Raw genomic sequence first — 16,416 nt, forward strand, 5'->3', positions numbered from 1 at the left:
TGCGTACAACTACGACGCGATACTAGGTCACTGCGCAGCGGCTTCTCAGAACAGTTGTAACTGACGCCGGATTTAATTAGAAGACAAGGAAGCACACTAAAAGCGGAGACCAGGCGACTGGAAGGGCGCTAGAGTGGCGCCGGCGAAACTCACCAGCGCGCTTATTTAATGAGCGCGTGCAGGCGGACTGGACGCCGGGACGCCGCCGCCGCCGCATGCAGTAGTCTGCCGCCCGCGTGTTCCTCTTGCTCTTTGGAATCCTCTGCGATGCTGTAACTGAAGTTGTGCCTCCATTTTATGACCACACTCCGTTATTAACTGTCTCTTGATGAATTCGTGCAGTATTTTGTAAATACAGTTTCGGTTCGTTGTGAGCACTCTTGAGTTGTGTGCTAACTGGAACAAGTAATTAGTTAAGCTTCTCTCTCTCTTTTTCTTTTAAGGATAAACAAAAACTCTGACAACTTTACCAGCGTTAACAATGACTACTGCCCCTGAAGTCTGTGGATTTAGTTCTGGATTTAATAAAGACTGGCCAAAAGTAACTGATTAAATAAACTGATCCAGTTCTAAGTAGGCTGTTTAGGTTTTTATGTTGGTAACGCCACGTAGTGCTCTGTATGAATATCGCTGACTGCGCTCTGTGCAGTCTGTGGCTGATTGGACTCATTGCTGGAACACTCGTTAGTGTATTATTGGGCAGTTGGATGTGAACAGCGCGTAGCGTTGGACACTTGGAGGTGAGCCGCCGGCAGTGGTGGGTATGGGGAGAGAGATTCCAGAGTTTTGAGAGGTTACTACGAGCGGACGATCTGGACTTGTGTCCGTCAGAAAAAGGAAATTTGTAAGACTGGATGTCATGAAGTGATTTTATATACACTCCTGGAAATGGAAAAAAGAACACATTGACACCGGTGTGTCAGACCCACCATACTTGCTCCGGACACTGCGAGAGGGCTGTACAAGCAATGATCACACGCACGGCACAGCGGACACACCAGGAACCGCGGTGTTGGCCGTCGGATGGCGCTAGCTGCGCAGCATTTGTGCACCGCCGCCGTCAGTGTCAGCCAGTTTGCCGTGGCATACGGAGCTCCATCGCAGTCTTTAACACTGGTAGCATGCCGCGACAGCGTGGACGTGAACCGTATGTGCAGTTGACGGACTTTGAGCGAGGGCGTATACTGGGCATGCGGGAGGCCGGGTGGACGTACCGCTGAACTGCACAACACGTGGGGCGTGAGGTCTCCACAGTACATCGATGTTGTCACCAGTGGTCGGCGGAAGGTGCCCGTGCCCGTCGACCTGGGACCGGACCGCAGCGACGCACGGATGCACGCCAAGACCGTAGGATCCTACGCAGTGCCGTAGGGAACCGCACCGCCACTTCCCAGCAAATTAGGGACACTGTTGCTCCTGGGGTATCGGCGAGGACCATTCGCAACCGTCTCCATGAAGCTGGGCTACGGTCCCGCACACTGTTAGGCCGTCTTCCGCTCACGCCCCAACATCGTGCAGCCCGCCTCCAGTGGTGTCGCGACAGGCGTGAATGGAGGGACGAATGGAGACGTGTCGTCTTCAGCGATGAGAGTCGCTTCTGCCTTGGTGCCAATGATGGTCGTATGCGTGTTTGGCGCCGTGCAGGTGGGCGCCACAATCAGGACTGCATACGACCGAGGCACACAGGGCCAACACCCGGCATCATGGTGTGGGGAGCGATCTCCTACACTGGCCGTACACCACTGTTGATCGTCGAGGGGACACTGAATAGTGCACGGTACATCCAAACCGTCATCGAACCCATCGTTCTACCATTCCTAGACCGGCAAGGGAACTTGCTGTTCCAACAGGACAATGCACGTCCGCATGTATCCCGTGCCACCCAACGTGCTCTAGAAGGTGTAAGTCAACTACCCTGGCCAGCAAGATCTCCGGATCTGTCCCCCATTGAGCATGTTTGGGACTGGATGAAGCGTCGTCTCACGCGGTCTGCACGTCCAGCACGAACGCTGGTCCAACTGAGGCGCCAGGTGGAAATGGCATGGCAAGCCGTTCCACAGGACTACATCCAGCATCTCTACGATCGTCTCCATGGGAGAATAGCAGCCTGCATTGCTGCGAAAGGTGGATATACACTGTACTAGTGCCGACATTGTGCATGCTCTGTTGCCTGTGTCTATGTGCCTGTGGTTCTGTCAGTGTGATCATGTGATGTATCTGACCCCAGGAATGTGTCAATAAAGTTTCCCCTTCCTGGGACAATGAATTCACGGTGTTCTTATTTCAATTTCTAGGAGTATATGTATATATATATATATATATATATAACGACAGATGGTGTTTTATGTGATACAAAAGTAATAATTAGAGTAACAACTGACTTCAGGGAAAGACGGTGTTCTTTATAACAAATGCTCAACATGTCGGCGGTCATTCATCAATGATACTCGTAGTCGAGGGACAATGTTGTGAACTGCACACAGCCGGCCGGAGTGGCCGAGCGGTTACAGGCGCTACAGTCTGGAACCGCACGACCGCTACGGTCGCAGGTTCGAATCCTGCCTCGGGCATGGATGTGTGTGATGTCGTTAGGTTAGTTAGGTTTAAGTAGTTCTAAGTTCTAAGGGACTTATGACCACAGCAGTTGAGTCCCATAGTGCTCAGAGCCATTTTGTGAACTGCACTGTACGGCGTATTAGTAGGTATGATGAGAAATTTCGTTCGGATGTTATCTTTTAGCATTCACAATGAGGTTGGGCGATCGGGGTTGACTTGCGACTTCATGTAACCCCGCAACTAGTAATCACACAGACTGAGGTCTGGTTACCTCGGAGGCCAAGCTCGACGGACGTGACGCGATCCTCACCAAACGATATGGGCAAGAGATCTATCGCACGTGTAGAAATATGAGGTGCAGCGCCATCCACATGAAAGTCGTACCTACCAACTAGTGTATATCAGCCAGGGTTGGGATTGATCTTACTTGCTCTCTCACTAAAACTCATCTTACACACGATTTTCATAAGATGTTGCTATCCAGTGCCACCTGTTGGCCAGTTTTCGTCCGCTTTTGGTGTCAATAAAACTCCATGTCGTTTCAGGCAAATGTGTTAATTTTTACCTCTCTACCTACGGTATTCCCTGAATTAACGTGTTTTGAAGGGACACAGGCTTGAAGTGGGCCTGTTGATAGGCTATCGATACATCGATATTTCTTCCAAAAAGTGTGGATATATATAGGCGATGCTTTCTCGCCCGGTATACCGATATATGGAAATCACAACGCCAATATCGAGTGTCGATATTCTTATTTTATATTATACTTTGTCACAATTTTTGGCAAATTTTTGAAGTTGTTCTTTTGAAACTGTAGTAGAACATAATTTTAGTTTCACGGTGTGAAGGAGTCTTACTATTTTTTGAGCTTTCATCACTTCAGATCCTTCTGTTTCACTGAGTGAAGCAAGTATGTGTCGCAACAAAAGAGGAAGTCCGACTGCACAGGGGCGTGGCAGTATGAATGGACTAATAAGATTTCCGATGTGTAGAAATAAGACTGTGCTATTTTTTCACATCGGCATTCTTCGAAAATAGTTGCTGAAAATGATGAACAAATATCTAAATGACAAGATTGGTCTTGGGGCGCGCAGACGTGTGAGGGGAGATGCTGACGTAATCGGTGCTCAGTGCTACCAACAGAAACTGCAACGTTTAGCATCACTACTCTGTTTTGACACTACAACTGCTAGGTCGCTGGTGTTGGCAGAAATGAAGAAACAGGTGTAAAGTTTTGTGGTCAGAACAACTACTATGGAAGCTGCATTTTTGGTTTAATGATGCAACTTTATTACAGAAATACACGCATTTACACGGTTTACAACATGACGATGTTACGACAGTTGTCGAACGAAGGCATCTCGTCCTCAGAATGTGAAATAATCCGAAACATAACAATGGTAAATTTTAACTAGAAGTTTCTTTACAAAATCATTCTTACGACTACATCATGATGTTGGCCAGTACTACGATAAATCATCCAATTCCGGTTCAAAGTTCGGTACTATTTAGGATGACAATCAAGTCTACGGAAAATGGTTAGTTTTGTGACAAGTTGAACAAAAGATTACCCAAGGTCACTGGAGTTTACAGTGACGCAAATAGGTGAACCAACAAGCTCACGCCTGTGTTCGCGGCACTTACATCAGCTGCGATGAGCTGTCGTCTGCAAGGCTGCTCTCGTGCTCTGAAATTTCTATAAAAACTAATTAAGCCTTTGGTGCTTTTTCCAGCAGAAACTCTCCCTATGTTTCTCGTTGTGTGAGAAAACATGTACTCATCCCTAGTCTTGGAATACGGAGATATGCACGTGCAGGGCTGGAGAACTGTGTATATTAAAATGCCCTCTCACTCCTCACAAGGACAATTAACTAAATGGCTGGTTCGTTTCCCCACAGTTGGAGCTCAACGACGGTACAGCTAATATCTATCTGAATGTCAGCCGCAGTAAATGCAGTGTTCATACAAATTTCTCCTCTGTGTCGTACAGAGCGTTAGGCGCCCCATTCTGCACTTGACACCAGTTCAGAGAAGAGTCCTCGAAAATTTCGCTCTCGTCTTTCTCATAGCCGAAATGTCTCCCCACCTGCGTTCTTTCGTTCTCCACACCACGGCTCTTTTCGACCAATAGGAGCGTTCCTCTTATTTCGTGGAAACTCGGTCTGCCAATCGCAAGGACCCTACCATTGAACTGCATCGAAATCTCCGCACTGTACTCGTTCCTAGTTCGTTTCCGCCAATCGGACGTTTTGTGCCCCCTCCAGACGCCTAAAAGTTACATGCGTACATCACATGTTTACCTTTCGTTGTTCACATGATCGTCTGCATCACTGGTTTTGCTTGTATCCATCTGGAATTCCGAAACACAGTTTTCTAAAGCCTTCTGTCCTACTTCTGGTGGCCCATTACTTGCTCTCCAGTAAGCTTCACCTGTCCGGTCGCTGGCTCCTGCCACGGGACGCTCCCTAAGAGTTTTTCGTGGTGCGTCCCATGGTGTGGCCTCTGCTTCTGCTCACACTTGCTTCCACAAAAACGTTTCCTCTCGCTGCTTGTTTCACCTTCTGCTCATTGACATGCGTTATATAGGAGCGGTGTGTTAATACCGTCGATTGAGTGTCATCCCTCTTGCATTACATACTTATAATCAAATCTGCTCATTACCGCCGAAGTAATTTAGGTGTCATATTCACCTTCCCGTTACGATGTATAATTCTCTTATGTAAGGTGCGAAATTGGCCTTCATTTATGCTGCCACATTACACAGGGGAGTCGACGTGAAGTGTTCCAGACAAGTCCAATATGTGACGGAACCGAATGACAGACCCACTGGACACCTTTCATTGTGCCACTTACAGGCAGTTACTACTGTTAGCAAAGAGGTTCTCCACAAGCTTGAAAGCATATCGTTTTCCTTTCAGTTACTGCTGTAATGGGGATAGGCAGGCTGCTAGCTAGTTGATGTACAGAATATCTAGTAATAAATCCGTACTAAAATACACAGCTCCAAAAGCAGCTATATATTTTCAATATGCAGCCGAGTTTTTTGTAGACACGTACGTCGATACTTTTTCCGTCGACATATCGATACATCAATATTATTATTCGATATGTAGAGAGCCGATAACGCAATTTTTTAAATATCAATATATTGGATCCCCGATATTTTTAATATCAACAGTTCTATATTGGACGCAGGCGCCACATGCCAGTACGAGGACGTGCTGGCAGTATCGTAGAATGTTGACGAACCGCGCTGTCAGCATACGACGGCCACAGAGCGCCTCGACGCACACGCAGTAGTCGCGTCGCGTAACTGGTTACCTGCACGGGCAGAACTGTTTCCAACGAGCGTGGTTTCGTCGCGTAATTTATGTCTTTTTCCGTATTTGTTCGTTGTAGGATGTCAGCAGTTGCGATGGGTCAGCATGACGAGCACGTCATTATAAATATCCTTATAAAAAATAAATTGGTGATAATAACTCGTAGTTCGCGTATTTCTGTACCTCATAGACCCAATGCCCCAAATAATGCTGTCAGTTACCAAGAGAGGCCATCAGCCGAGGACATAGACCTCGTAACCGCCTTACAGTTAACTGCATATTAGAGTGATTGAAAAAGAAAGGATTCGCTGGGTGTAAAGTGAAAAACCACTGAAGGGATTGTAATGCCATTGCGTGCTGAAGAAGGTGTGGTCCCTATAAGGGGTTGTCCATTTATTACTGGAGGTATTTTATTTTTTAATTTTGACCCCTTCCCCTTTGTTGAGATTTGATGGGACGTGATGGAAACCTTCCTCCCCCTCACTTGAGGTTTGCCATATCATTCTTAAATAATTAAATTTACTTTTTACGTTCATTTCTTGCTTCATACCACTAAAATTACCTATTAGGTTGCTCGAAATTAATTTTACAAAACAAAATGTGGTCCGCTGTAGTAATGTACATTCTCTGAATTAAAAACCTGACGTCGTATTTTCATCCCCCTCTCCCCCCCCCCCCCCCCCCCCAACCTACCCTTAAACGAGATTTGGTCAGATTTTACCAGACCTCGCCCCTGAGAGTGCTGTGAGCCGGCCGCGGTGGTCTAGCGGTTCTAGGCGCTCAGTCCGGAACCGCGCGACTGCTACGGTCGCAGGTTCGAATCCTGCCTCGGGCATGGATGTGTGTGATGTCCTTAGGTTAGTTAGGTTTAAGTAGTTCTAAGTTCTAGGGGACTGATGACCACAGATGTTAAGTCCTATAGTGCTCAGAGCCATTTTTGAGAGGGCTGTGGACCCAACCTCGGCGCTGGAAGCACGCGGGCGCACACCCACGTACTCGCGTCACATGTCCCCTGCAGTCAGTCGTGGTGAAAACAGAGAAATGGAGGCTCCAAAACAGAAGAAACGGGACCTGGGGAGTTTGTTTGCTTTGGAAGGAACGTGGGGAACGGAGATTCATCGAAGAATTGCAAGACTGTACGAAGAGCACTGAATGACCGTTGAAATTCTGACGCTCAGTCCGATCTCCGCCACCGTAATTCTTCCGTCTCCAATAATGAGAGCATCCGCCTGCTGGACAGTGGTACCAGTAGCGTGGTGTGACGTTTCCGTCCGTGCGTCATCTGCCAACGACTCTGTCCTTCCTTGAATCCTATGTACCGCACCTTGGTCCTATCAAATGACACGCAGAGCTCTTCACACATTTGTACCATTATTTGATGAATTTCATCTTCCGCAGCCCTTCCACTGTCAAGAACCGCACTATACCACTTTGTTGCTCTTTTGAAGCTTTCATTTCTCTCTTTTCAGCACGACTGTGTGCGGCTGACGGTTGACACATGCACGTGGTTGTTCAGTCGCCAATTGTTTCTCGGATCACGGAATAGTGAATACGAAATGGAATATCCCATGCGTCTAGCTCCAACTACCATTCTCCGTTTATTTCCGTGGTGCGGTCATAATCGCTTTGGACCACTTTTTACACCAATCGGCAGAGTACAAATGACAACTCCGCCAATGCACTGTTCTTTTACATCTTGAATGTACGATACTACTAGCATTTGTGTACGTGTATATCGCTGTCCCATGAACTTTGTCATTTCAGTGTATGTAACAGATTAACTCATTTGGAGAGCAATTAAACGTTTGAAACTCTTTTATACGTTAGAGTTCGAGTCTTTAAGGAGTCAGGGATTGGGTTCAGCCGTGCTGCGGCTCGCGTTGGTACTGTTTGTAGGTTTCCGCCTTCTCTTAGAGGCCAGACGGTATCGTTTAGTTGGCTTAGTTGCTGTTGTTTGTCTTCTTCTCGTGTTGTCTGACACCACTCGGTTTCGCAAGCGTTGCCTGTCCGCTAGTGGCAGCAGCGGTGGTTATCGATATAACTGTTGCCCTATCTTTGGGGCGACGTCGTTGTTTTTCCGGGTCGTGTGAGTGGGCCAGTTCGGTTGGGGACTCGGGAGAAGCCAGGTCCTCGCAGTCCCAGAACATGCCGGGACCGCTGGCGGCACGCATGGACTGCCAGATGGAAGGGCTGTGGTCACGAGGGTGCAAAACCTTGTAGTAAACCGGATCCAGCAACTTTAAGAGAGTGCATTTCAATCCAAGAAGAGAAACCTCCACCATTGTGATATCTCAGTGACTTGGGTTCGTGTTGATGCTCGTAGTGTCGCCGAGGCGAAGAGCAGTGAATGGAGTGCTTGGGGAAGGCGACTTCTTATTACTATTTACTGCGTTCAACTTGTTACAATTTTTTAAGCTCAACCAGCGGTAATTTTTCTTTCCTGGTGGCCGCTAACGTCCCAGTTACCTGCCCTGGGAGTTAGTGTATATAACGGCAGTGTACGTTTCCTCGCCTTGCCGCTGCTGTCCAGTAAGGCGTGTAGTTTTGACAGCTTTCTTGACTATAGGCCGGTTGGTGATTCTTCCACTCTGGTGGTAATGATTCCTTTCTCGTTCTGGGCGCTCTAAACACACTATTCAGGGTCGTAGTGCAGACCGCTGGCTCTGGCTTTGGCGTACTGTTCCATCGTTGCATTTGGTTTATCGGACGGCAGGTAGCTTCAGCAAGATTAGTCATTCGTTCAAAAATGGTTCAAATGGCTCTGAGCACTATGGGACTTAACATCTGAGGTCATCAGTCCCCTAGAACTTAGAACTACTTAAACTTAACTAACCTAAGGACATCACACACATCCATGCCCGAGGCAGGATTCGAATCTGCGACCGTAGCGGTCGCGCGGTTCCAGACTGAAGCGCCTAGAACCGCTCGGCCACACCGGCCGGCTAGTCATTCGTTAGACTGCCACTAGTCTGAGTTACCATCTTGTGAAGTGAATGCAACTCTTGGCTGCCTGTCTCATCGCTCGCGAAATTATTTGTTGCCGGACCTTCCCAGAGGTCGACTCCTGGAGCACCGTCTGTGGCCCCTTGGTTCTTGTGAGACATGTGTGTTCTAAAAGGCGGTCTGATGGCCAGTAGTTCAGTGTAACGTTCTTTCAACCCACGCCTTCTGCGGGTATAGTCTGCATCAGCACCCTTTAAGGAACTTATGTACTGGTCCTTGTGTTTTATTATTGTATTATTTATTACAATACCTTGTAATGCCTTTATTAAAGGTTATATATGTCTAGTTAATAGTTCTGGTCGCCTTCTGGAATAAATCTAGCAATGCAGCGTTCAGTGGATTTAAGGACTGTGTTACAAAGTTTACCATCACCCTTATGGTGATCAGTTGCTTGTTCTTTAATTAACCTTTGCTACTGCATTTGCTGTTTTAAAGCAAGTTTCAAAATTTTTTATATTATTGCCGTTCCTGGCGTGTAAGGCCTTCAGCCGTGATTGTGGTCACTTGCCTTCAAGTTCTAATTTGGTATTTGTATTTACGCAGTAAGCCTTAAAACCATATTTACTGCCATTCCAGGCGTCTGATGCCTTCTGCTGTGTTTGTAGCGACTTGCCTTCGATATTTCAACACCTGTAATTTGTAAATTCGTAATTTGTTGCCATTCCTGGCTTGTAAGGCGTTCTGCCCAGATCACAGTGGCTTCCTTTAAAACATTATCTGCTGTATCTGTATTTAATTGTGATTTGCTATATTCTAACTCACTGAAAACACTATTATTTACACAGTTGTTTATTCCTTCATTAATAACGTGTGTCGGCCGGAGTGGCCGTGCGGTTCTGGGCGCTACAGTCTGGAACCGAGCGACCGCTACGGTCGCAGGTTCGAATCCTGCCTCGGGCATGGATGTGTGTGATGTCCTTAGGTTAGTTAGGTTTAATTAGTTCTAAGTTCTAGCGTACTGATGACCTCAGAAGTTAAGTCGCATAGTGCTCAGACCACCCACCATTTGAACCAATAACGTGCGGTATTTTATTGCTGAGTCTGGAATTACTGGTTTAAAATAAATTGTGTGTAACTGTGAAAGGCAACCAATAGTAACTGATTACGGGCCCGTCCACAATCGTAACCGAATCCTGTATTCCCTTGACTACCAGGTTTCAAGGGTATTTACTTGTCCATGACAACCTATGGAAGTGGTTTATAGAGGATTCCTCAGAATCATTCAGTTGCGGCCTGCCTGTTGTATAGACCGTGACGCGACTACTTATGCTCACCCGCGTGTCGGTTGTGGCGCGACAGTCTGGATAAGCTCGAGTTAGGCCCCGCCCTTTGTACAGGGTTATTACAGGACCACGAGCTGCCAGCGTACCGTGGACATTGTACGGCCACATTTCCTGTTTGACGCCGCGCCGACAGCGACCGATGCGCTATTCATAAACAATGCGGCCCACCCACCCACACTGTGCTGGGACACCCGAGTGACAATGGAGAGCGGTGTCCCGGGATCCGGGATCTGGGAATCGCGAGCATGGCGGGCTTGTTCAGCTGGCTGTTGTGCGAGCCACTGCAAGACCGTCGTTGCTCGCTAGTTAGAATCGACACTTCTCAATTCACGGTGATCATTCCAAAACCTGACAGGACAATATTTGGTCATTCGTCGTTTGATGGACGTTGTAATAGCACACGTTGTGTCACAAATGAAGTAGGAGTACTGAATATGGAGACTCGACAAACACAAGCTTTTGATGAAGAACGTTTGTGGAACTTCAGTTACAAACTTACGAATTAGTACAAGATTTTGTCTGAGCGGGTACCGTTACCAACTCAAGCTTCGAACTATTGAGACTCAAACAGTCTGAATATTTTAATGTATGTCAACCACTTTAACTGAGATACGGCAGTGCACTGAACCGAGCTCTTGATACTGAGAAAGTGAAGAATTTTTTTCCCATCTTTCAGTCTCTACTCATAAAAGATGGACCGACTGATGTAGGATTCAAAGGAAGTAAAGCCATTAGCTTCCAGTGGACGTTCATTTATTCAATGGAGCAAACTGACAATTTGTGCAAGAACGGGATTCATCTCAGGTCCCCTGTTTACTGGGTAGATGCACGGACAGAGTGGTCGCAACAACGGCACGGACTACCATAGCAAGTCAGACCCAAATTCTCAACTTACACCACACACTACTGATGTAATGCCTCTGCTCATTAGCGCCATTACTCGTGGCATCCCGCCGATTCCCATAAAAGTTCGAGCTTGGTGAGCATCTGCGCAGAAGGAATCATCTCTCGTACTCATCTTAATTATATATACGGTGTCTGTTCTTTCGAACGTGTCTGAAAGAACAGACTCCATTTTGATGCTGCAGCCACTATCAATCAATTTAATTCCTTTGTGTCTTGATACATTAGGACGTGAATGGGGCGTCATTCGCACTAAGCAGTTCATGTGATGCTACTGCACTTCTCACGATCTGGATGCACAGACTGAACAGTTAACTTTTCGGTTCCAAGCCTGTATTGAACATCCTCCAGCCTCACCTCAGAAGTTTTTCCATGGCCGAAACATTAAGCACCTTATCAGCGTTTGTACTTGGATTCTGGAATACACTTTGGTTCATCGTCGTCGACGCTTTCAGCAAATTTCCTTCGTGGTTCCTATGCACTCTTATACGGCTCATTCCACACACCAGGCCTTTGCCTCAAGGAATTGCCCGAAGTGATTGTGACTGTCGACAGACCTCAATTGGTTGCCGCCGAATTTCAACAGTTTTTCACCGCCTCTGGCTCTGAGCAAATCACTCCGTTTTTCGCGGGAGCCCTCTCAAGTAACCGAGTTTCATGTATAACCACCCTGTCTATCAAATTGGGCTACAAAAGTCACATGTGATAGTCGTATTTTTATTGTATGCACTGGCCCTCGGACGACGAGACGATTTAATAACCAGGTGTGCTGCGTCTGTCCACACCCCCAGTCGATGGAGAGAGAATACCTTAATAATGAGTGTCTCTGAGCGCAGAAAGGTATTTTAAAGGGTCACCGTGCCCCCTTTCACGCAGGTCACAGGATTGGATTATAGGCAACGCACATTGCATACAAACGAAGCAGAGTGCCTGCACTCTGTCGTTTGTCAGGGGCATAGCGTTGCTGCGAATCATTGGCGAACATTTGGTCTCGAACAGAAGGTGTTCCCCATGAGGTGATCTACCACCCCTCGACGTATGATTCAAAGAATTTAAAACATCCGGAGTAGGTACACAGGTTTTCTCTCCTAAGGGTCATCAGCTGTGTTTTCTCTGATGTTTCGACAAATACACTCCTAGAAATGGAAAAAAGAACGCATTGACACCGGTGTGTCGGACCCACCATACTTGCTCCGGACACTGCGAGAGGGCTGTACAAGCAATGATCACACGCACGGCACAGCGGACACACCAGGAACCGCGGTGTTGGCCGTCGAATGGCGCTAGCTGCGCAGCATTTGTGCACCGCCGCCGTCAGTGTCAGCCAGTTTGCCGTGGCATACGGAGCTCCATCGCAGTCTTTAACACTGGTAGCATGCCGCGACAGCGTGGACGTGAACCGTATGTGCAGTTGACGGACCTTGAGCGAGGGCGTATAGTGGGCATGCGGGAGGCCGGGTGGACGTACCGCCGAATTGCTCAACACGTGGGGCGTGAGGTCTCCACAGTACATCGATGTTGTCGCCAGTGGTCGGCCGAAGGTGCACGTGCCCGTCGACCTGGGACCGGACCGCAGCGACGCACGGATGCACGCCAAGACCGTAGGATCCTACGCAGTGCCGTAGGGGACCGCACCGCCACTTCCCAGCAAATTAGGGACACTGTTGCTCCTGGGGTATCGGCGAGGACCATTCGCAACCGTCTCCATGAAGCTGGGCTACGGTCCCGCACACCGTTAGGCCGTCTTCCGCTCACGCCCCAACATCGTGCAGCCCGCCTCCAGTGGTGTCGCGACAGGCGTGAATGGAGGGACGAATGGAGACGTGTCGTCTTCAGCGATGAGAGTCGCTTCTGCCTTGGTGCCAATGATGGTCGTATGCGTGTTTGGCGCCGTGCAGGTGAGCACCACAATCAGGACTGCATACGACCGAGGCACACAGGGCCAACACCCGGCATCATGGTGTGGGGAGCGATCTCCTACACTGGCCGTACGCCACTAGTGATCGTCGAGGGGACACTGAATAGTGCACGGTACATCCAAACCGTCATCGAACCCATCGTTCTACCATTCCTAGACCGGCAAGGGAACTTGCTGTTCCAACAGGACAATGCACGTCCGCATGTATCCCGTGCCACCCAACGTGCTCTAGAAGGTGTAAGTCAACTACCCTGGCCAGCAAGATCTCCGGATCTGTCCCCCATTGAGCATGTTTGGGACTGGATGAAGCGTCGTCTCACGCGGTCTGCACGTCCAGCACGAACGCTGGTCCAACTGAGGCGCCAGGTGGAAATGGCATGGCAAGCCGTTCCACAGGACTACATCCAGCATCTCTACAATCGTCTCCATGGGAGAATAGCAGCCTGCATTGCTGCGAAAGGTGGATATACACTGTACTAGTGCCGACATTGTGCATGCTCTGTTGCCCGTGTCTATGTGCCTGTGGTTCTGTCAGTGTGATCATGTGATGTATCTGACCCCAGGAATGTGTCAATAAAGTTTCCCCTTCCTGGGACAATGAATTCACGGTGTTCTTATTTCAATTTCCAGGAGTGTATTTGCAATTTCTGTTTTGGAACGTGTAGATCGAGTCGGCCCAAGAAAAATACTGCTCGCCACAGGTTTCGTGTGAAGCCCAATGTCAATGAAAATTATCCATTTGTTGCCCATTACATACATACCGACTTTTAAAGCGGACGTTTATGTGCCCATTCGATAGAATGATCGCAAAGTAGTCTCGTGCGATAGTCGTTTTATCGGCATGTATTAATGGAGTCTGTAAACTACGAGTACTCCAGCAGCGAATGAGTAGCGCTGCTGCATGGCGGTAGCAGCAGCGAATCGTTGCTGGAGTACTGGTTATCCTACGTGGTTTACTGTCCTGTTGACACATACTCATAAAACTAATATCGCATGAAACTAATTTGGGTCAGCTTTATCGAATTGGCATGTAAAATTGAGCTCCAAAACTCATTTTTGTTTCTACCAGGAAACAAACCGATACTTTCCATTGACACTGGGCTTCTCGTGATAGACATATTTGTTTGGGCTCACTCCAGCTACACGATGCATGAACGAAATTGCAAGTATGACCAGAGAAAATGGTTCTGACGAGTCTTAGGACGGACATATGGTATCCATATTAATAGAGTTGAAATTAAATGGCCACAAGCTATGCGCCAAAATGTAGGAATCATGGATTCTGATTCCACTGAGATTGAAACAGGGATGGAGACTACCAATATCTGTGTTTAATCACACGCAGGGTCACAAATAAATTATGAATACAAAGTTCTCAAGGCCAGTTTCACTAGACATCAACGCTACTTTGGGCATGAAGGGGCAGAGGATGATTTATCATTTGGTCTCACGACGTATTGATCGATGAATTCGGGGGTAAGTGGGTGATGTAGTGTCAGTGTCATTTGTTGATATCGTTGCGGGCTTTTGATTGACAGGTGACCGCTTTTATCTCTGCATCTCAGTGTACCCACGACTTTGCAGGTGTTACTCAGAGCAGCATAACAAGTGCTGTGCTCTTCTTCATGATTGGCAGCTTCCGTACTCGATTGGCAGCCATCCGGTCTTGGGGGTCAGCACTGCTCAGCTGTCTCGGTCGCAGTGACCATTCTTTGTCTACCGATGCTCATGTAGCATCTTTTGCCTGCAGTAATTACAGAGGCATTATCCAAGTTATATTTTGAAGTTGAAATTAAAGAGTGTAGATTCAGTTCAAGGGTCCAGATAATGGATCGAAGAGGCACAGAAACTGAGGACGTTATAAAACTAGACGTTGGGATGAATACATGAATGACACTCAAAGTCTGAAAACTCGAAAACAGACGTACCTGCACAATGCAAAGTGAAAATGAGGATGCCGACACAGGATGTAGGTTCAGACGTGCCATAAAGTGGTAGAATCCTTAAGCAGAATGAGAATTAGCTCCGAAACAGTTTCATATTCAGAATGACCCACTGAATGCTACTGCTTAGGAGATTTTATCTTCTTCCCTCCTCTTGTCCTTCAGGGCACGGAATTGCTTTTTATAACATCTTATCACTGGTGAGATCAATTTACTGTCCTCCTCCCGCGCTGACCGAATAATGCTAGGTAGCTCCATCCTCCCTATCTTAGTTACAGGTTGCCAATCTATTGATCCCGCTTCAAAAAACGCTTGGACTCTCCTTTATAGCTGGCTGCGCTTATGGTCATCAACGGCAGCGTGGTATATGCTAGCTGGTCGGTGTTTCTCATGGTGATTCTCGCGTTCTCTCAAGTCGCGGCGCCTGTCCGTCGAGCCAAGTGAGTCCTTAGTGTCTTACACGCCGGATTTCCTTTAGAAGCATCTGTGAATTCATCGAGTTTTCTGTTCTCTGTATTGGTCAGTTGCCTAGAAGGCAGTAGTTTAACCAGAAGTTTGTAACGCCAAGGTCTTTATGCTCACCACTTAAGTGCCCCAGCGCTTCAGAGATTTGGCGCCGGCCCTCAGCTATCACTCCTGAAACTGCATGTTCAGTCTAGAGGGATCAAAACACTTGTGTATCACAACTGTCGGCAGTGCTTTTGGGGAAGAACAACGATAACTAGACGTGGCTTAACGGGAGGCCCTTTAAATACAGCATAAAGGTCGGAGCGGGGTCTAGCCATTCGGACTAGATGCTGGGGGCTGTTAGCTGCCCAACGCGCCAAATCCGAATCTGCCGCAGCTCCCAGTGAGTAAGAACGTGTCACTACGTGGTCCGGTTGCAGCTGCGATGCAACATTTATTTGGACAACGTTACTCAATAGAAATCTGCGTGAGACTTGGTACGTTCGCTGCCAAAATGGTCATGCTTGGGCAGACATTTGGGAATGAATGTGTATTAAAACGGCAGGTAGTCCGGCGGCACAAGGCGTTTTTGCAAGGCTGCAATGACGTCAACTACGAAACTCGCTCCAGACGCTCTTTAACGTCGAAACGTGAAGACAGTGTGACTCGTGTTCGTGAAGCTTGGAACAGACGATAGAATAAATGTTCATGAGGAAGCTCAAACTGCGGATATTCCCAAATCCACTGTCCGTAAGATTCTAGCCGACCAATTGCAGATGAAGAAAGTGTGTGCCGAACTTGTTCCAGTCATTATGACCGACGACCACAAGGCCAACAGTGCCCTCTCTTGTGGTGACCTCTAGGAGTTGTGTGGAAGTGATGCTACGCAAGAGCAGATCCAGAGTGAAGGCAATGCTCATTGTCTTTTTCTATGCTAGTGATATCGTCCACCATGAGTTTGTATCTACCATACAGAATATCTATGCTGCCTTGTAAGTGGATCAGCCCAAAAGGCTGGAAACAAGTCTCGCACGCATCATAGT

This window comes from Schistocerca americana, chromosome 1 (genome assembly GCF_021461395.2).
Source record: "Schistocerca americana isolate TAMUIC-IGC-003095 chromosome 1, iqSchAmer2.1, whole genome shotgun sequence".
NCBI lineage: Eukaryota > Metazoa > Arthropoda > Insecta > Orthoptera > Acrididae > Schistocerca > Schistocerca americana.